Here is a 14,460-nt window from a genome sequence, read left to right on the forward strand (position 1 = left end):
TTGCCTTGCCTTGCCTTGCCTTGCCTTGCCTTGCCTTGCCTTGCCTTGCCTTGCCTTGCCTTGCCTTGCCTTGCCTTGCCTTGCCTTGCCTTGCCTTGCCTTGCCTTGCCTTGCCTTGCCTTGCCTTGCGCCCAGAAGGAAAATCCTTGCCTTGCGAGCAGAAGGAAAATTCAAACAGATTTCTGCAAGAAGACAAAATAAAATGCTTACAGTACCTGGTATTCCTAGGCAGTCTCCCACTCAAGTACTAACCAGGCCCAACTCTGTTTAGCTTCTGAGATCAGACGGGATCAGGCGTTGTCAGAGTGGTTTGGCCATAAGCAACAGTTAGTTGGAAATGTGTCGTTTTTCTTGCCTTGCCTTGCCTTGCGCCCAGAAGGAAAATTCTTGCCTTGCGAGCAGAAGGAAAATTCAAACAGATTTCTGCTAGAAGACAAAATAAAATGCTTACAGTACCTGGTATTCCTAGGCAGTCTCCCACTCAAGTACTAACCAGGCCCAACTCTGTTTAGCTTCTGAGATCAGACGGGATCAGGCGTTGTCAGAGTGGTTTGGCCATAAGCAACAGTTAGTTGGAAATGTGCCGTTTTTCTTGCCTTGCCTTGCCTTGCGACCAGAAGGAAAATTCTTGCCTTGCGAGCAGAAGGAAAATTCAAACAGATTTCTGCAAGAAGACAAAATAAAATGCTTACAGTACCTGGTATTCCTAGGCAGTCTCCCACTCAAGTACTAACCAGGCCTAACTCTGTTTAGCTTCTGAGATCAGACGGGATCAGGCGTTGTCAGAGTGGTTTGGCCATAAGCAACAGTGAGTTGGAAATGTGCCGTTTTTCTTGCCTTGCCTTGCCTTGCGCCCAGAAGGAAAATTCTTGCCTTGCGAGCAGAAGGAAAATTCAAACAGATTTCTGCTAGAAGACAAAATAAAATGCTTACAGTACCTGGTATTCCTAGGCAGTCTCCCACTCAAGTACTATCCAGGCCCAACTCTGTTTAGCTTCTGAGATCAGACGGGATCAGGCGTTGTCAGAGTGGTTTGGCCATAAGCAGCAGTTAGTTGGAAATGTGCCGTTTTTCTTGCCTTGCCTTGCGACCAGAAGGAAAATTCTTGCCTTGCGAGCAGAAGGAAAATTCAAACAGATTTCTGCAAGAAGACAAAATAAAATGCTTACAGTACCTGGTATTACTAGGCAGTCTCCCACTCAAGTACTAAACAGGCCCAACTCTGTTTAGTTTCTGAGATCTGACAGGATCAGGCGTTGTCAGAGTGGTTTGGCCGTAAGCAACAGCTTGTTGGAAATGTGCCATTTTTCTTGCCTTGCGCCCAGAAGGAAAATTCTTGCCTTGCGACCAGAAGGAAAATTCAAACAGATTTCTGCTAGAAGACAAAATAAAATGCTTACAGTACCTGGTATTCCTAGGCAGTCTCCCACTCAAGTACTAACCAGGCCCAACTCTGTTTAGCTTCTGAGATCAGACGGGATCAGGCGTTGTCAGAGTGGTTTGGCCATAAGCAACAGTTAGTTGGAAATGTGCCGTTTTTCTTGCCTTGCCTTGCCTTGCCTTGCGCCCAGAAGGAAAATTCTTGCCTTGCGAGCAGAAGGAAAATTCAAACAGATTTCTGCAAGAAGACAAAATAAAATGCTTACAGTACCTGGTATTCCTAGGCAGTCTCCCACTCAAGTACTAACCAGGCCCAACTCTGTTTAGCTTCTGAGATCAGACGGGATCAGGCGTTGTCAGAGTGGTTTGGCCATAAGCAACAGTTAGTTGGAAATGTGCCGTTTTTCTTGCCTTGCCTTGCCTTGCGCCCAGAAGGAAAATTCTTGCCTTGCGAGCAGAAGGAAAATTCAAACAGATTTCTGCTAGAAGACAAAATAAAATGCTTACAGTACCTGGTATTCCTATTCAGTCTCCCACTCAAGTACTAACCAGGCCCAACTCTGTTTAGTTTCTGAGATCAGACGGGATCAGGCGATGTCAGAGTGGTTTGGCCATAAGCAACAGTTAGTTGGAAATGTGCCGTTTTTCTTGCCTTGCCTTGCCTTGCGCCCAGAAGGAAAATTCTTGCCTTGCGAGCAGAAGGAAAATTCAAACAGATTTCTGCAAGAAGACAAAATAAAATGCTTACAGTACCTGGTATTCCTAGGCAGTCTCCCACTCAAGTACTAACCAGGCCCAACTCTGTTTAGCTTCTGAGATCAGACGGGATCAGGCGTTGTCAGAGTGGTTTGGCCATAAGCAACAGTTAGTTGGAAATGTGCCGTTTTTCTTGCCTTGCCTTGCGCCCAGAAGGAAAATTCTTGCCTTGCGAGCAGAAGGAAAATTCAAACAGATTTCTGCAAGGAGACAAAATAAAATGCTTACAGTACCTGGTATTCCTAGGCAGTCTCACACTCAAGTACTAACCAGGCCCAACTCTGTTTAGCTTCTCAGATCAGACAGGATCAGGCATTGTCAGAGTGGTTTGGACGTAAACAACAGTCTGGAAATGTGCGCCTTGCCTTGCCTTGCCTTGCCTTGCCTTGCCTTGCCTTGCCTTGCCTTGCCTTGCCTTGCCTTGCCTTGCCTTGCCTTGCCTTGCCTTGCCTTGCCTTGCGCCCAGAAGGAAAATTCTTGCCTTGCGAGCAGAAGGAAAATTCAAACAGATTTCTGCAAGAAGACAAAATAAAATGCTTACAGTACCTGGTATTCCTAGGCAGTCTCCCACTCAAGTACTAACCAGGCCCAACTCTGTTTAGCTTCTGAGATCAGACGGGATCAGGCGTTGTCAGAGTGGTTTGGCCATAAGCAACAGTTAGTTGGAAATGTGCCGTTTTTCTTGCCTTGCCTTGCCTTGCGACCAGAAGGAAAATTCTTGCCTTGCGAGCAGAAGGAAAATTCAAACAGATTTCTGCAAGAAGACAAAATAAAATGCTTACAGTACCTGGTATTCCTAGGCAGTCTCCCACTCAAGTACTAACCAGGCCTAACTCTGTTTAGCTTCTGAGATCAGACGGGATCAGGCGTTGTCAGAGTGGTTTGGCCATAAGCAACAGTGAGTTGGAAATGTGCCGTTTTTCTTGCCTTGCCTTGCCTTGCGCCCAGAAGGAAAATTCTTGCCTTGCGAGCAGAAGGAAAATTCAAACAGATTTCTGCTAGAAGACAAAATAAAATGCTTACAGTACCTGGTATTCCTAGGCAGTCTCCCACTCAAGTACTATCCAGGCCCAACTCTGTTTAGCTTCTGAGATCAGACGGGATCAGGCGTTGTCAGAGTGGTTTGGCCATAAGCAGCAGTTAGTTGGAAATGTGCCGTTTTTCTTGCCTTGCCTTGCGACCAGAAGGAAAATTCTTGCCTTGCGAGCAGAAGGAAAATTCAAACAGATTTCTGCAAGAAGACAAAATAAAATGCTTACAGTACCTGGTATTACTAGGCAGTCTCCCACTCAAGTACTAAACAGGCCCAACTCTGTTTAGTTTCTGAGATCTGACAGGATCAGGCGTTGTCAGAGTGGTTTGGCCGTAAGCAACAGCTTGTTGGAAATGTGCCATTTTTCTTGCCTTGCGCCCAGAAGGAAAATTCTTGCCTTGCGACCAGAAGGAAAATTCAAACAGATTTCTGCTAGAAGACAAAATAAAATGCTTACAGTACCTGGTATTCCTAGGCAGTCTCCCACTCAAGTACTAACCAGGCCCAACTCTGTTTAGCTTCTGAGATCAGACGGGATCAGGCGTTGTCAGAGTGGTTTGGCCATAAGCAACAGTTAGTTGGAAATGTGCCGTTTTTCTTGCCTTGCCTTGCCTTGCCTTGCGCCCAGAAGGAAAATTCTTGCCTTGCGAGCAGAAGGAAAATTCAAACAGATTTCTGCAAGAAGACAAAATAAAATGCTTACAGTACCTGGTATTCCTAGGCAGTCTCCCACTCAAGTACTAACCAGGCCCAACTCTGTTTAGCTTCTGAGATCAGACGGGATCAGGCGTTGTCAGAGTGGTTTGGCCATAAGCAACAGTTAGTTGGAAATGTGCCGTTTTTCTTGCCTTGCCTTGCCTTGCGCCCAGAAGGAAAATTCTTGCCTTGCGAGCAGAAGGAAAATTCAAACAGATTTCTGCTAGAAGACAAAATAAAATGCTTACAGTACCTGGTATTCCTATTCAGTCTCCCACTCAAGTACTAACCAGGCCCAACTCTGTTTAGTTTCTGAGATCAGACGGGATCAGGCGATGTCAGAGTGGTTTGGCCATAAGCAACAGTTAGTTGGAAATGTGCCGTTTTTCTTGCCTTGCCTTGCCTTGCGCCCAGAAGGAAAATTCTTGCCTTGCGAGCAGAAGGAAAATTCAAACAGATTTCTGCAAGAAGACAAAATAAAATGCTTACAGTACCTGGTATTCCTAGGCAGTCTCCCACTCAAGTACTAACCAGGCCCAACTCTGTTTAGCTTCTGAGATCAGACGGGATCAGGCGTTGTCAGAGTGGTTTGGCCATAAGCAACAGTTAGTTGGAAATGTGCCGTTTTTCTTGCCTTGCCTTGCGCCCAGAAGGAAAATTCTTGCCTTGCGAGCAGAAGGAAAATTCAAACAGATTTCTGCTAGAAGACAAAATAAAATGCTTACAGTACCTGGTATTCCTAGGCAGTCTCCCACTCAAGTACTAACCAGGCCCAACTCTGTTTAGCTTCTGAGATCAGAAGGGATCAGGCGTTGTCAGAGTGGTTTGGCCATAAGCAACAGTTAGTTGGAAATGTGCCGTTTTTCTTGCCTTGCCTTGCGACCAGAAGGAAAATTCTTGCCTTGCGAGCAGAAGGAAAATTCAAACAGATTTCTGCAAGAAGACAAAATAAAATGCTTACAGTACCTGGTATTACTAGGCAGTCTCCCACTCAAGTACTAAACAGGCCCAACTCTGTTTAGCTTCTCAGATCAGACAGGATCAGGCATTGTCAGAGTGGTTTGGACATAAGCAATAGTCTGGAAATGTGCCGTTTTTCTTGCCTTGCCTTGCGATCAGAAGGAAAATTCTTGCCTTGCGACCAGAAGGAAAATTCAAACAGATTTCTGCAAGAAGACAAAATAAAATGCTTACAGTACCTGGTATTCCTAGGCAGTCTCCCACTCAAGTACTAACCAGGCCCAACTCTGTTTAGCTTCTGACATCAGACGGGATCAGGCGTTGTCAGAGTGGTTTGGCCATAAGCAACAGTTAGTTGGAAATGTGCCGTTTTTCTTGCCTTGCCTTGCCTTGCGCCCAGAAGGAAAATTCTTGCCTTGCGAGCAGAAGGAAAATTCAAACAGATTTCTGCTAGAAGACAAAATAAAATGCTTACAGTACCTGGTATTCCTAGGCAGTCTCCCACTCAAGTACTAACCAGGCCCAACTCTGTTTAGCTTCTGAGATCAGACGGGATCAGGCGTTGTCAGAGTGGTTTGGCCGTAAGCAACAGTTAGTTGGAAATGTGCCGTTTTTCTTGCCTTGCCTTGCGACCAGAAGGAAAATTCTTGCCTTGCGAGCAGAAGGAAAATTCAAACAGATTTCTGCAAGGAGACAAAATAAAATGCTTACAGTACCTGGTATTCCTAGGCAGTCTCACACTCAAGTACTAACCAGGCCCAACTCTGTTTAGCTTCTCAGATCAGACAGGATCAGGCATTGTCAGAGTGGTTTGGACGTAAACAACAGTCTGGAAATGTGCGCCTTGCCTTGCCTTGCCTTGCCTTGCCTTGCCTTGCCTTGCCTTGCCTTGCCTTGCCTTGCCTTGCCTTGCCTTGCCTTGCCTTGCCTTGCCTTGCCTTGCCTTGCCTTGCCTTGCCTTGCCTTGCCTTGCCTTGCCTTGCGCCCAGAAGGAAAATTCTTGCCTTGCGAGCAGAAGGAAAATTCAAACAGATTTCTGCAAGAAGACAAAATAAAATGCTTACAGTACCTGGTATTCCTAGGCAGTCTCCCACTCAAGTACTAACCAGGCCCAACTCTGTTTAGCTTCTGAGATCAGACGGGATCAGGCGTTGTCAGAGTGGTTTGGCCATAAGCAACAGTTAGTTGGAAATGTGTCGTTTTTCTTGCCTTGCCTTGCCTTGCGCCCAGAAGGAAAATTCTTGCCTTGCGAGCAGAAGGAAAATTCAAACAGATTTCTGCTAGAAGACAAAATAAAATGCTTACAGTACCTGGTATTCCTAGGCAGTCTCCCACTCAAGTACTAACCAGGCCCAACTCTGTTTAGCTTCTGAGATCAGACGGGATCAGGCGTTGTCAGAGTGGTTTGGCCATAAGCAACAGTTAGTTGGAAATGTGCCGTTTTTCTTGCCTTGCCTTGCCTTGCGACCAGAAGGAAAATTCTTGCCTTGCGAGCAGAAGGAAAATTCAAACAGATTTCTGCAAGAAGACAAAATAAAATGCTTACAGTACCTGGTATTCCTAGGCAGTCTCCCACTCAAGTACTAACCAGGCCTAACTCTGTTTAGCTTCTGAGATCAGACGGGATCAGGCGTTGTCAGAGTGGTTTGGCCATAAGCAACAGTGAGTTGGAAATGTGCCGTTTTTCTTGCCTTGCCTTGCCTTGCGCCCAGAAGGAAAATTCTTGCCTTGCGAGCAGAAGGAAAATTCAAACAGATTTCTGCTAGAAGACAAAATAAAATGCTTACAGTACCTGGTATTCCTAGGCAGTCTCCCACTCAAGTACTATCCAGGCCCAACTCTGTTTAGCTTCTGAGATCAGACGGGATCAGGCGTTGTCAGAGTGGTTTGGCCATAAGCAGCAGTTAGTTGGAAATGTGCCGTTTTTCTTGCCTTGCCTTGCGACCAGAAGGAAAATTCTTGCCTTGCGAGCAGAAGGAAAATTCAAACAGATTTCTGCAAGAAGACAAAATAAAATGCTTACAGTACCTGGTATTACTAGGCAGTCTCCCACTCAAGTACTAAACAGGCCCAACTCTGTTTAGTTTCTGAGATCTGACAGGATCAGGCGTTGTCAGAGTGGTTTGGCCGTAAGCAACAGCTTGTTGGAAATGTGCCATTTTTCTTGCCTTGCGCCCAGAAGGAAAATTCTTGCCTTGCGACCAGAAGGAAAATTCAAACAGATTTCTGCTAGAAGACAAAATAAAATGCTTACAGTACCTGGTATTCCTAGGCAGTCTCCCACTCAAGTACTAACCAGGCCCAACTCTGTTTAGCTTCTGAGATCAGACGGGATCAGGCGTTGACAGAGTGGTTTGGCCATAAGCAACAGTTAGTTGGAAATGTGCCGTTTTTCTTGCCTTGCCTTGCCTTGCCTTGCGCCCAGAAGGAAAATTCTTGCCTTGCGAGCAGAAGGAAAATTCAAACAGATTTCTGCAAGAAGACAAAATAAAATGCTTACAGTACCTGGTATTCCTAGGCAGTCTCCCACTCAAGTACTAACCAGGCCCAACTCTGTTTAGCTTCTGAGATCAGACGGGATCAGGCGTTGTCAGAGTGGTTTGGCCATAAGCAACAGTTAGTTGGAAATGTGCCGTTTTTCTTGCCTTGCCTTGCCTTGCGCCCAGAAGGAAAATTCTTGCCTTGCGAGCAGAAGGAAAATTCAAACAGATTTCTGCTAGAAGACAAAATAAAATGCTTACAGTACCTGGTATTCCTATTCAGTCTCCCACTCAAGTACTAACCAGGCCCAACTCTGTTTAGTTTCTGAGATCAGACGGGATCAGGCGATGTCAGAGTGGTTTGGCCATAAGCAACAGTTAGTTGGAAATGTGCCGTTTTTCTTGCCTTGCCTTGCCTTGCGCCCAGAAGGAAAATTCTTGCCTTGCGAGCAGAAGGAAAATTCAAACAGATTTCTGCAAGAAGACAAAATAAAATGCTTACAGTACCTGGTATTCCTAGGCAGTCTCCCACTCAAGTACTAACCAGGCCCAACTCTGTTTAGCTTCTGAGATCAGACGGGATCAGGCGTTGTCAGAGTGGTTTGGCCATAAGCAACAGTTAGTTGGAAATGTGCCGTTTTTCTTGCCTTGCCTTGCGCCCAGAAGGAAAATTCTTGCCTTGCGAGCAGAAGGAAAATTCAAACAGATTTCTGCTAGAAGACAAAATAAAATGCTTACAGTACCTGGTATTCCTAGGCAGTCTCCCACTCAAGTACTAACCAGGCCCAACTCTGTTTAGCTTCTGAGATCAGACGGGATCAGGCGTTGTCAGAGTGGTTTGGCCATAAGCAACAGTTAGTTGGAAATGTGCCGTTTTTCTTGCCTTGCCTTGCGACCAGAAGGAAAATTCTTGCCTTGCGAGCAGAAGGAAAATTCAAACAGATTTCTGCAAGAAGACAAAATAAAATGCTTACAGTACCTGGTATTACTAGGCAGTCTCCCACTCAAGTACTAAACAGGCCCAACTCTGTTTAGCTTCTCAGATCAGACAGGATCAGGCATTGTCAGAGTGGTTTGGACATAAGCAATAGTCTGGAAATGTGCCGTTTTTCTTGCCTTGCCTTGCGATCAGAAGGAAAATTCTTGCCTTGCGACCAGAAGGAAAATTCAAACAGATTTCTGCAAGAAGACAAAATAAAATGCTTACAGTACCTGGTATTCCTAGGCAGTCTCCCACTCAAGTACTAACCAGGCCCAACTCTGTTTAGCTTCTGACATCAGACGGGATCAGGCGTTGTCAGAGTGGTTTGGCCATAAGCAACAGTTAGTTGGAAATGTGCCGTTTTTCTTGCCTTGCCTTGCCTTGCGCCCAGAAGGAAAATTCTTGCCTTGCGAGCAGAAGGAAAATTCAAACAGATTTCTGCTAGAAGACAAAATAAAATGCTTACAGTACCTGGTATTCCTAGGCAGTCTCCCACTCAAGTACTAACCAGGCCCAACTCTGTTTAGCTTCTGTGATCAGACGGGATCAGGCGTTGTCAGAGTGGTTTGGCCGTAAGCAACAGTTAGTTGGAAATGTGCCGTTTTTCTTGCCTTGCCTTGCGACCAGAAGGAAAATTCTTGCCTTGCGAGCAGAAGGAAAATTCAAACAGATTTCTGCAAGGAGACAAAATAAAATGCTTACAGTACCTGGTATTCCTAGGCAGTCTCACACTCAAGTACTAACCAGGCCCAACTCTGTTTAGCTTCTCAGATCAGACAGGATCAGGCATTGTCAGAGTGGTTTGGACGTAAACAACAGTCTGGAAATGTGTGCCTTGCCTTGCCTTGCCTTGCCTTGCCTTGCCTTGCCTTGCCTTGCGCCCAGAAGGAAAATTCTTGCCTTGCGAGCAGAAGGAAAATTCAAACAGATTTCTGCAAGAAGACAAAATAAAATGCTTACAGTACCTGGTATTCCTAGGCAGTCTCCCACTCAAGTACTAACCAGGCCCAACTCTGTTTAGCTTCTGAGATCAGACGGGATCAGGCGTTGTCAGAGTGGTTTGGCCATAAGCAACAGTTAGTTGGAAATGTGTCGTTTTTCTTGCCTTGCCTTGCCTTGCGCCCAGAAGGAAAATTCTTGCCTTGCGAGCAGAAGGAAAATTCAAACAGATTTCTGCTAGAAGACAAAATAAAATGCTTACAGTACCTGGTATTCCTAGGCAGTCTCCCACTCAAGTACTAACCAGGCCCAACTCTGTTTAGCTTCTGAGATCAGACGGGATCAGGCGTTGTCAGAGTGGTTTGGCCATAAGCAACAGTTAGTTGGAAATGTGCCGTTTTTCTTGCCTTGCCTTGCCTTGCGACCAGAAGGAAAATTCTTGCCTTGCGAGCAGAAGGAAAATTCAAACAGATTTCTGCAAGAAGACAAAATAAAATGCTTACAGTACCTGGTATTCCTAGGCAGTCTCCCACTCAAGTACTAACCAGGCCTAACTCTGTTTAGCTTCTGAGATCAGACGGGATCAGGCGTTGTCAGAGTGGTTTGGCCATAAGCAACAGTGAGTTGGAAATGTGCCGTTTTTCTTGCCTTGCCTTGCCTTGCGCCCAGAAGGAAAATTCTTGCCTTGCGAGCAGAAGGAAAATTCAAACAGATTTCTGCTAGAAGACAAAATAAAATGCTTACAGTACCTGGTATTCCTAGGCAGTCTCCCACTCAAGTACTATCCAGGCCCAACTCTGTTTAGCTTCTGAGATCAGACGGGATCAGGCGTTGTCAGAGTGGTTTGGCCATAAGCAGCAGTTAGTTGGAAATGTGCCGTTTTTCTTGCCTTGCCTTGCGACCAGAAGGAAAATTCTTGCCTTGCGAGCAGAAGGAAAATTCAAACAGATTTCTGCAAGAAGACAAAATAAAATGCTTACAGTACCTGGTATTACTAGGCAGTCTCCCACTCAAGTACTAAACAGGCCCAACTCTGTTTAGTTTCTGAGATCTGACAGGATCAGGCGTTGTCAGAGTGGTTTGGCCGTAAGCAACAGCTTGTTGGAAATGTGCCATTTTTCTTGCCTTGCGCCCAGAAGGAAAATTCTTGCCTTGCGACCAGAAGGAAAATTCAAACAGATTTCTGCTAGAAGACAAAATAAAATGCTTACAGTACCTGGTATTCCTAGGCAGTCTCCCACTCAAGTACTAACCAGGCCCAACTCTGTTTAGCTTCTGAGATCAGACGGGATCAGGCGTTGTCAGAGTGGTTTGGCCATAAGCAACAGTTAGTTGGAAATGTGCCGTTTTTCTTGCCTTGCCTTGCCTTGCGCCCAGAAGGAAAATTCTTGCCTTGCGAGCAGAAGGAAAATTCAAACAGATTTCTGCAAGAAGACAAAATAAAATGCTTACAGTACCTGGTATTCCTAGGCAGTCTCCCACTCAAGTACTAACCAGGCCCAACTCTGTTTAGCTTCTGAGATCAGACGGGATCAGGCGTTGTCAGAGTGGTTTGGCCATAAGCAACAGTTAGTTGGAAATGTGCCGTTTTTCTTGCCTTGCCTTGCCTTGCGCCCAGAAGGAAAATTCTTGCCTTGCGAGCAGAAGGAAAATTCAAACAGATTTCTGCTAGAAGACAAAATAAAATGCTTACAGTACCTGGTATTCCTATTCAGTCTCCCACTCAAGTACTAACCAGGCCCAACTCTGTTTAGTTTCTGAGATCAGACGGGATCAGGCGATGTCAGAGTGGTTTGGCCATAAGCAACAGTTAGTTGGAAATGTGCCGTTTTTCTTGCCTTGCCTTGCCTTGCGCCCAGAAGGAAAATTCTTGCCTTGCGAGCAGAAGGAAAATTCAAACAGATTTCTGCAAGAAGACAAAATAAAATGCTTACAGTACCTGGTATTCCTAGGCAGTCTCCCACTCAAGTACTAACCAGGCCCAACTCTGTTTAGCTTCTGAGATCAGACGGGATCAGGCGTTGTCAGAGTGGTTTGGCCATAAGCAACAGTTAGTTGGAAATGTGCCGTTTTTCTTGCCTTGCCTTGCGCCCAGAAGGAAAATTCTTGCCTTGCGAGCAGAAGGAAAATTCAAACAGATTTCTGCTAGAAGACAAAATAAAATGCTTACAGTACCTGGTATTCCTAGGCAGTCTCCCACTCAAGTACTAACCAGGCCCAACTCTGTTTAGCTTCTGAGATCAGACGGGATCAGGCGTTGTCAGAGTGGTTTGGCCATAAGCAACAGTTAGTTGGAAATGTGCCGTTTTTCTTGCCTTGCCTTGCCTTGCGCCCAGAAGGAAAATTCTTGCCTTGCGAGCAGAAGGAAAATTCAAACAGATTTCTGCTAGAAGACAAAATAAAATGCTTACAGTACCTGGTATTCCTATTCAGTCTCCCACTCAAGTACTAACCAGGCCCAACTCTGTTTAGTTTCTGAGATCAGACGGGATCAGGCGATGTCAGAGTGGTTTGGCCATAAGCAACAGTTAGTTGGAAATGTGCCGTTTTTCTTGCCTTGCCTTGCCTTGCGCCCAGAAGGAAAATTCTTGCCTTGCGAGCAGAAGGAAAATTCAAACAGATTTCTGCAAGAAGACAAAATAAAATGCTTACAGTACCTGGTATTCCTAGGCAGTCTCCCACTCAAGTACTAACCAGGCCCAACTCTGTTTAGCTTCTGAGATCAGACGGGATCAGGCGTTGCCAGAGTGGTTTGGCCATAAGCAACAGTTAGTTGGAAATGTGCCGTTTTTCTTGCCTTGCCTTGCGCCCAGAAGGAAAATTCTTGCCTTGCGAGCAGAAGGAAAATTCAAACAGATTTCTGCTAGAAGACAAAATAAAATGCTTACAGTACCTGGTATTCCTAGGCAGTCTCCCACTCAAGTACTAACCAGGCCCAACTCTGTTTAGCTTCTGAGATCAGACGGGATCAGGCGTTGTCAGAGTGGTTTGGCCATAAGCAACAGTTAGTTGGAAATGTGCCGTTTTTCTTGCCTTGCCTTGCGCCCAGAAGGAAAATTCTTGCCTTGCGAGCAGAAGGAAAATTCAAACAGATTTCTGCAAGAAGACAAAATAAAATGCTTACAGTACCTGGTATTCCTAGGCAGTCTCCCACTCAAGTACTAACCAGGCCCAACTCTGTTTAGCTTCTGAGATCAGACGGGATCAGGCGTTGTCAGAGTGGTTTGGCCATAAGCAACAGTTAGTTGGAAATGTGTCGTTTTTCTTGCCTTGCCTTGCCTTGCGCCCAGAAGGAAAATTCTTGCCTTGCGAGCAGAAGGAAAATTCAAACAGATTTCTGCTAGAAGACAAAATAAAATGCTTACAGTACCTGGTATTCCTAGGCAGTCTCCCACTCAAGTACTAACCAGGCCCAACTCTGTTTAGCTTCTGAGATCAGACGGGATCAGGCGTTGTCAGAGTGGTTTGGCCATAAGCAACAGTTAGTTGGAAATGTGCCGTTTTTCTTGCCTTGCCTTGCCTTGCGACCAGAAGGAAAATTCTTGCCTTGCGAGCAGAAGGAAAATTCAAACAGATTTCTGCAAGAAGACAAAATAAAATGCTTACAGTACCTGGTATTCCTAGGCAGTCTCCCACTCAAGTACTAACCAGGCCTAACTCTGTTTAGCTTCTGAGATCAGACGGGATCAGGCGTTGTCAGAGTGGTTTGGCCATAAGCAACAGTGAGTTGGAAATGTGCCGTTTTTCTTGCCTTGCCTTGCGACCAGAAGGAAAATTCTTGCCTTGCGAGCAGAAGGAAAATTCAAACAGATTTCTGCAAGAAGACAAAATAAAATGCTTACAGTACCTGGTATTACTAGGCAGTCTCCCACTCAAGTACTAAACAGGCCCAACTCTGTTTAGTTTCTGAGATCTGACAGGATCAGGCGTTGTCAGAGTGGTTTGGCCGTAAGCAACAGCTTGTTGGAAATGTGCCATTTTTCTTGCCTTGCGCCCAGAAGGAAAATTCTTGCCTTGCGACCAGAAGGAAAATTCAAACAGATTTCTGCTAGAAGACAAAATAAAATGCTTACAGTACCTGGTATTCCTAGGCAGTCTCCCACTCAAGTACTAACCAGGCCCAACTCTGTTTAGCTTCTGAGATCAGACGGGATCAGGCGTTGTCAGAGTGGTTTGGCCATAAGCAACAGTTAGTTGGAAATGTGCCGTTTTTCTTGCCTTGCCTTGCGCCCAGAAGGAAAATTCTTGCCTTGCGAGCAGAAGGAAAATTCAAACAGATTTCTGCAAGAAGACAAAATAAAATGCTTACAGTACCTGGTATTCCTAGGCAGTCTCCCACTCAAGTACTAACCAGGCCCAACTCTGTTTAGCTTCTGAGATCAGACGGGATCAGGCGTTGTCAGAGTGGTTTGGCCATAAGCAACAGTTAGTTGGAAATGTGCCGTTTTTCTTGCCTTGCCTTGCCTTGCGCCCAGAAGGAAAATTCTTGCCTTGCGAGCAGAAGGAAAATTCAAACAGATTTCTGCTAGAAGACAAAATAAAATGCTTACAGTACCTGGTATTCCTATTCAGTCTCCCACTCAAGTACTAACCAGGCCCAACTCTGTTTAGTTTCTGAGATCAGACGGGATCAGGCGATGTCAGAGTGGTTTGGCCATAAGCAACAGTTAGTTGGAAATGTGCCGTTTTTCTTGCCTTGCCTTGCCTTGCGCCCAGAAGGAAAATTCTTGCCTTGCGAGCAGAAGGAAAATTCAAACAGATTTCTGCAAGAAGACAAAATAAAATGCTTACAGTACCTGGTATTCCTAGGCAGTCTCCCACTCAAGTACTAACCAGGCCCAACTCTGTTTAGCTTCTGAGATCAGACGGGATCAGGCGTTGTCAGAGTGGTTTGGCCATAAGCAACAGTTAGTTGGAAATGTGCCGTTTTTCTTGCCTTGCCTTGCGCCCAGAAGGAAAATTCTTGCCTTGCGAGCAGAAGGAAAATTCAAACAGATTTCTGCTAGAAGACAAAATAAAATGCTTACAGTACCTGGTATTCCTAGGCAGTCTCCCACTCAAGTACTAACCAGGCCCAACTCTGTTTAGCTTCTGAGATCAGACGGGATCAGGCGTTGTCAGAGTGGTTTGGCCATAAGCAACAGTTAGTTGGAAATGTGCCGTTTTTCTTGCCTTGCCTTGCGACCAGAAGGAAAATTCTTGCCTTGCGAGCAGAAGGAAAATTCAAACAGATT

The 14,460-nt window shown here is 45.4% G+C and overlaps 35 non-coding genes and 24 pseudogenes across 35 annotated transcripts; all 59 read right to left on the bottom strand.

Moving 5' to 3' along the window:
- Positions 1–203: 203 nt before the first annotated feature.
- On the bottom strand, positions 204–322 carry LOC132877404 (5S ribosomal RNA). The gene has a single exon (XR_009653083.1). It is a non-coding gene; the product is annotated as a 5S ribosomal RNA (ribosomal RNA).
- Positions 323–444: 122 nt separating this feature from the next.
- Positions 445–563, bottom strand: LOC132877405 (5S ribosomal RNA). The gene has a single exon (XR_009653084.1). It is a non-coding gene; the product is annotated as a 5S ribosomal RNA (ribosomal RNA).
- Positions 564–685: 122 nt separating this feature from the next.
- LOC132878273 (5S ribosomal RNA) lies at positions 686–804 on the bottom strand (annotated as a pseudogene).
- Positions 805–926: 122 nt separating this feature from the next.
- LOC132877857 (5S ribosomal RNA) lies at positions 927–1,045 on the bottom strand. Its single transcript, XR_009653520.1, has one exon. It is a non-coding gene; the product is annotated as a 5S ribosomal RNA (ribosomal RNA).
- A 117-nt stretch (positions 1,046–1,162) lies between these two features.
- LOC132879766 (5S ribosomal RNA) lies at positions 1,163–1,281 on the bottom strand (annotated as a pseudogene).
- Positions 1,282–1,393: 112 nt separating this feature from the next.
- LOC132877406 (5S ribosomal RNA) lies at positions 1,394–1,512 on the bottom strand. Its single transcript, XR_009653085.1, has one exon. It is a non-coding gene; the product is annotated as a 5S ribosomal RNA (ribosomal RNA).
- Positions 1,513–1,639: 127 nt separating this feature from the next.
- On the bottom strand, positions 1,640–1,758 carry LOC132877407 (5S ribosomal RNA). Its single transcript, XR_009653086.1, has one exon. It is a non-coding gene; the product is annotated as a 5S ribosomal RNA (ribosomal RNA).
- Positions 1,759–1,880: 122 nt separating this feature from the next.
- Positions 1,881–1,999, bottom strand: LOC132879491 (5S ribosomal RNA; annotated as a pseudogene).
- Positions 2,000–2,121: 122 nt separating this feature from the next.
- Positions 2,122–2,240, bottom strand: LOC132877408 (5S ribosomal RNA). Its single transcript, XR_009653087.1, has one exon. It is a non-coding gene; the product is annotated as a 5S ribosomal RNA (ribosomal RNA).
- Positions 2,241–2,357: 117 nt separating this feature from the next.
- On the bottom strand, positions 2,358–2,476 carry LOC132881032 (5S ribosomal RNA; annotated as a pseudogene).
- Positions 2,477–2,670: 194 nt separating this feature from the next.
- On the bottom strand, positions 2,671–2,789 carry LOC132877409 (5S ribosomal RNA). Its single transcript, XR_009653088.1, has one exon. It is a non-coding gene; the product is annotated as a 5S ribosomal RNA (ribosomal RNA).
- A 122-nt stretch (positions 2,790–2,911) lies between these two features.
- Positions 2,912–3,030, bottom strand: LOC132878274 (5S ribosomal RNA; annotated as a pseudogene).
- Positions 3,031–3,152: 122 nt separating this feature from the next.
- LOC132877858 (5S ribosomal RNA) lies at positions 3,153–3,271 on the bottom strand. The gene has a single exon (XR_009653521.1). It is a non-coding gene; the product is annotated as a 5S ribosomal RNA (ribosomal RNA).
- Positions 3,272–3,388: 117 nt separating this feature from the next.
- On the bottom strand, positions 3,389–3,507 carry LOC132879767 (5S ribosomal RNA; annotated as a pseudogene).
- Positions 3,508–3,619: 112 nt separating this feature from the next.
- On the bottom strand, positions 3,620–3,738 carry LOC132877410 (5S ribosomal RNA). Its single transcript, XR_009653089.1, has one exon. It is a non-coding gene; the product is annotated as a 5S ribosomal RNA (ribosomal RNA).
- Positions 3,739–3,865: 127 nt separating this feature from the next.
- On the bottom strand, positions 3,866–3,984 carry LOC132877411 (5S ribosomal RNA). Its single transcript, XR_009653090.1, has one exon. It is a non-coding gene; the product is annotated as a 5S ribosomal RNA (ribosomal RNA).
- A 122-nt stretch (positions 3,985–4,106) lies between these two features.
- Positions 4,107–4,225, bottom strand: LOC132879492 (5S ribosomal RNA; annotated as a pseudogene).
- A 122-nt stretch (positions 4,226–4,347) lies between these two features.
- LOC132877413 (5S ribosomal RNA) lies at positions 4,348–4,466 on the bottom strand. The gene has a single exon (XR_009653092.1). It is a non-coding gene; the product is annotated as a 5S ribosomal RNA (ribosomal RNA).
- A 117-nt stretch (positions 4,467–4,583) lies between these two features.
- On the bottom strand, positions 4,584–4,702 carry LOC132877943 (5S ribosomal RNA). The gene has a single exon (XR_009653601.1). It is a non-coding gene; the product is annotated as a 5S ribosomal RNA (ribosomal RNA).
- Positions 4,703–4,819: 117 nt separating this feature from the next.
- On the bottom strand, positions 4,820–4,938 carry LOC132881325 (5S ribosomal RNA; annotated as a pseudogene).
- A 114-nt stretch (positions 4,939–5,052) lies between these two features.
- LOC132878494 (5S ribosomal RNA) lies at positions 5,053–5,171 on the bottom strand (annotated as a pseudogene).
- A 122-nt stretch (positions 5,172–5,293) lies between these two features.
- On the bottom strand, positions 5,294–5,412 carry LOC132876629 (5S ribosomal RNA). The gene has a single exon (XR_009652338.1). It is a non-coding gene; the product is annotated as a 5S ribosomal RNA (ribosomal RNA).
- Positions 5,413–5,529: 117 nt separating this feature from the next.
- LOC132881033 (5S ribosomal RNA) lies at positions 5,530–5,648 on the bottom strand (annotated as a pseudogene).
- Positions 5,649–5,882: 234 nt separating this feature from the next.
- LOC132877414 (5S ribosomal RNA) lies at positions 5,883–6,001 on the bottom strand. The gene has a single exon (XR_009653093.1). It is a non-coding gene; the product is annotated as a 5S ribosomal RNA (ribosomal RNA).
- Positions 6,002–6,123: 122 nt separating this feature from the next.
- LOC132877415 (5S ribosomal RNA) lies at positions 6,124–6,242 on the bottom strand. The gene has a single exon (XR_009653094.1). It is a non-coding gene; the product is annotated as a 5S ribosomal RNA (ribosomal RNA).
- Positions 6,243–6,364: 122 nt separating this feature from the next.
- Positions 6,365–6,483, bottom strand: LOC132878276 (5S ribosomal RNA; annotated as a pseudogene).
- Positions 6,484–6,605: 122 nt separating this feature from the next.
- LOC132877859 (5S ribosomal RNA) lies at positions 6,606–6,724 on the bottom strand. Its single transcript, XR_009653522.1, has one exon. It is a non-coding gene; the product is annotated as a 5S ribosomal RNA (ribosomal RNA).
- Positions 6,725–6,841: 117 nt separating this feature from the next.
- On the bottom strand, positions 6,842–6,960 carry LOC132879768 (5S ribosomal RNA; annotated as a pseudogene).
- A 112-nt stretch (positions 6,961–7,072) lies between these two features.
- On the bottom strand, positions 7,073–7,191 carry LOC132877933 (5S ribosomal RNA). Its single transcript, XR_009653591.1, has one exon. It is a non-coding gene; the product is annotated as a 5S ribosomal RNA (ribosomal RNA).
- Positions 7,192–7,318: 127 nt separating this feature from the next.
- Positions 7,319–7,437, bottom strand: LOC132877416 (5S ribosomal RNA). Its single transcript, XR_009653095.1, has one exon. It is a non-coding gene; the product is annotated as a 5S ribosomal RNA (ribosomal RNA).
- Positions 7,438–7,559: 122 nt separating this feature from the next.
- On the bottom strand, positions 7,560–7,678 carry LOC132879494 (5S ribosomal RNA; annotated as a pseudogene).
- Positions 7,679–7,800: 122 nt separating this feature from the next.
- Positions 7,801–7,919, bottom strand: LOC132877418 (5S ribosomal RNA). Its single transcript, XR_009653096.1, has one exon. It is a non-coding gene; the product is annotated as a 5S ribosomal RNA (ribosomal RNA).
- A 117-nt stretch (positions 7,920–8,036) lies between these two features.
- On the bottom strand, positions 8,037–8,155 carry LOC132877419 (5S ribosomal RNA). The gene has a single exon (XR_009653097.1). It is a non-coding gene; the product is annotated as a 5S ribosomal RNA (ribosomal RNA).
- A 117-nt stretch (positions 8,156–8,272) lies between these two features.
- LOC132881326 (5S ribosomal RNA) lies at positions 8,273–8,391 on the bottom strand (annotated as a pseudogene).
- Positions 8,392–8,505: 114 nt separating this feature from the next.
- LOC132878495 (5S ribosomal RNA) lies at positions 8,506–8,624 on the bottom strand (annotated as a pseudogene).
- A 122-nt stretch (positions 8,625–8,746) lies between these two features.
- On the bottom strand, positions 8,747–8,865 carry LOC132878174 (5S ribosomal RNA; annotated as a pseudogene).
- A 117-nt stretch (positions 8,866–8,982) lies between these two features.
- Positions 8,983–9,101, bottom strand: LOC132881034 (5S ribosomal RNA; annotated as a pseudogene).
- Positions 9,102–9,240: 139 nt separating this feature from the next.
- Positions 9,241–9,359, bottom strand: LOC132877420 (5S ribosomal RNA). The gene has a single exon (XR_009653098.1). It is a non-coding gene; the product is annotated as a 5S ribosomal RNA (ribosomal RNA).
- A 122-nt stretch (positions 9,360–9,481) lies between these two features.
- On the bottom strand, positions 9,482–9,600 carry LOC132877421 (5S ribosomal RNA). Its single transcript, XR_009653099.1, has one exon. It is a non-coding gene; the product is annotated as a 5S ribosomal RNA (ribosomal RNA).
- A 122-nt stretch (positions 9,601–9,722) lies between these two features.
- On the bottom strand, positions 9,723–9,841 carry LOC132878277 (5S ribosomal RNA; annotated as a pseudogene).
- Positions 9,842–9,963: 122 nt separating this feature from the next.
- Positions 9,964–10,082, bottom strand: LOC132877860 (5S ribosomal RNA). The gene has a single exon (XR_009653523.1). It is a non-coding gene; the product is annotated as a 5S ribosomal RNA (ribosomal RNA).
- Positions 10,083–10,199: 117 nt separating this feature from the next.
- LOC132879769 (5S ribosomal RNA) lies at positions 10,200–10,318 on the bottom strand (annotated as a pseudogene).
- Positions 10,319–10,430: 112 nt separating this feature from the next.
- On the bottom strand, positions 10,431–10,549 carry LOC132877422 (5S ribosomal RNA). Its single transcript, XR_009653100.1, has one exon. It is a non-coding gene; the product is annotated as a 5S ribosomal RNA (ribosomal RNA).
- Positions 10,550–10,671: 122 nt separating this feature from the next.
- LOC132877423 (5S ribosomal RNA) lies at positions 10,672–10,790 on the bottom strand. Its single transcript, XR_009653101.1, has one exon. It is a non-coding gene; the product is annotated as a 5S ribosomal RNA (ribosomal RNA).
- A 122-nt stretch (positions 10,791–10,912) lies between these two features.
- LOC132879495 (5S ribosomal RNA) lies at positions 10,913–11,031 on the bottom strand (annotated as a pseudogene).
- Positions 11,032–11,153: 122 nt separating this feature from the next.
- Positions 11,154–11,272, bottom strand: LOC132877425 (5S ribosomal RNA). Its single transcript, XR_009653103.1, has one exon. It is a non-coding gene; the product is annotated as a 5S ribosomal RNA (ribosomal RNA).
- Positions 11,273–11,389: 117 nt separating this feature from the next.
- On the bottom strand, positions 11,390–11,508 carry LOC132877426 (5S ribosomal RNA). Its single transcript, XR_009653104.1, has one exon. It is a non-coding gene; the product is annotated as a 5S ribosomal RNA (ribosomal RNA).
- Positions 11,509–11,630: 122 nt separating this feature from the next.
- LOC132879496 (5S ribosomal RNA) lies at positions 11,631–11,749 on the bottom strand (annotated as a pseudogene).
- A 122-nt stretch (positions 11,750–11,871) lies between these two features.
- Positions 11,872–11,990, bottom strand: LOC132877785 (5S ribosomal RNA). The gene has a single exon (XR_009653452.1). It is a non-coding gene; the product is annotated as a 5S ribosomal RNA (ribosomal RNA).
- A 117-nt stretch (positions 11,991–12,107) lies between these two features.
- On the bottom strand, positions 12,108–12,226 carry LOC132877427 (5S ribosomal RNA). Its single transcript, XR_009653105.1, has one exon. It is a non-coding gene; the product is annotated as a 5S ribosomal RNA (ribosomal RNA).
- Positions 12,227–12,343: 117 nt separating this feature from the next.
- LOC132877428 (5S ribosomal RNA) lies at positions 12,344–12,462 on the bottom strand. The gene has a single exon (XR_009653106.1). It is a non-coding gene; the product is annotated as a 5S ribosomal RNA (ribosomal RNA).
- Positions 12,463–12,584: 122 nt separating this feature from the next.
- LOC132877429 (5S ribosomal RNA) lies at positions 12,585–12,703 on the bottom strand. Its single transcript, XR_009653107.1, has one exon. It is a non-coding gene; the product is annotated as a 5S ribosomal RNA (ribosomal RNA).
- Positions 12,704–12,825: 122 nt separating this feature from the next.
- On the bottom strand, positions 12,826–12,944 carry LOC132878278 (5S ribosomal RNA; annotated as a pseudogene).
- A 117-nt stretch (positions 12,945–13,061) lies between these two features.
- LOC132879770 (5S ribosomal RNA) lies at positions 13,062–13,180 on the bottom strand (annotated as a pseudogene).
- Positions 13,181–13,292: 112 nt separating this feature from the next.
- Positions 13,293–13,411, bottom strand: LOC132877431 (5S ribosomal RNA). The gene has a single exon (XR_009653109.1). It is a non-coding gene; the product is annotated as a 5S ribosomal RNA (ribosomal RNA).
- Positions 13,412–13,528: 117 nt separating this feature from the next.
- On the bottom strand, positions 13,529–13,647 carry LOC132877432 (5S ribosomal RNA). Its single transcript, XR_009653110.1, has one exon. It is a non-coding gene; the product is annotated as a 5S ribosomal RNA (ribosomal RNA).
- Positions 13,648–13,769: 122 nt separating this feature from the next.
- On the bottom strand, positions 13,770–13,888 carry LOC132879497 (5S ribosomal RNA; annotated as a pseudogene).
- A 122-nt stretch (positions 13,889–14,010) lies between these two features.
- On the bottom strand, positions 14,011–14,129 carry LOC132877434 (5S ribosomal RNA). The gene has a single exon (XR_009653111.1). It is a non-coding gene; the product is annotated as a 5S ribosomal RNA (ribosomal RNA).
- A 117-nt stretch (positions 14,130–14,246) lies between these two features.
- Positions 14,247–14,365, bottom strand: LOC132877435 (5S ribosomal RNA). Its single transcript, XR_009653112.1, has one exon. It is a non-coding gene; the product is annotated as a 5S ribosomal RNA (ribosomal RNA).
- Positions 14,366–14,460: the final 95 nt, after the last annotated feature.

Source organism: Neoarius graeffei (assembly GCF_027579695.1).
Source record: "Neoarius graeffei isolate fNeoGra1 chromosome 18 unlocalized genomic scaffold, fNeoGra1.pri SUPER_18_unloc_1, whole genome shotgun sequence".
Lineage (NCBI taxonomy): Eukaryota > Metazoa > Chordata > Actinopteri > Siluriformes > Ariidae > Neoarius > Neoarius graeffei.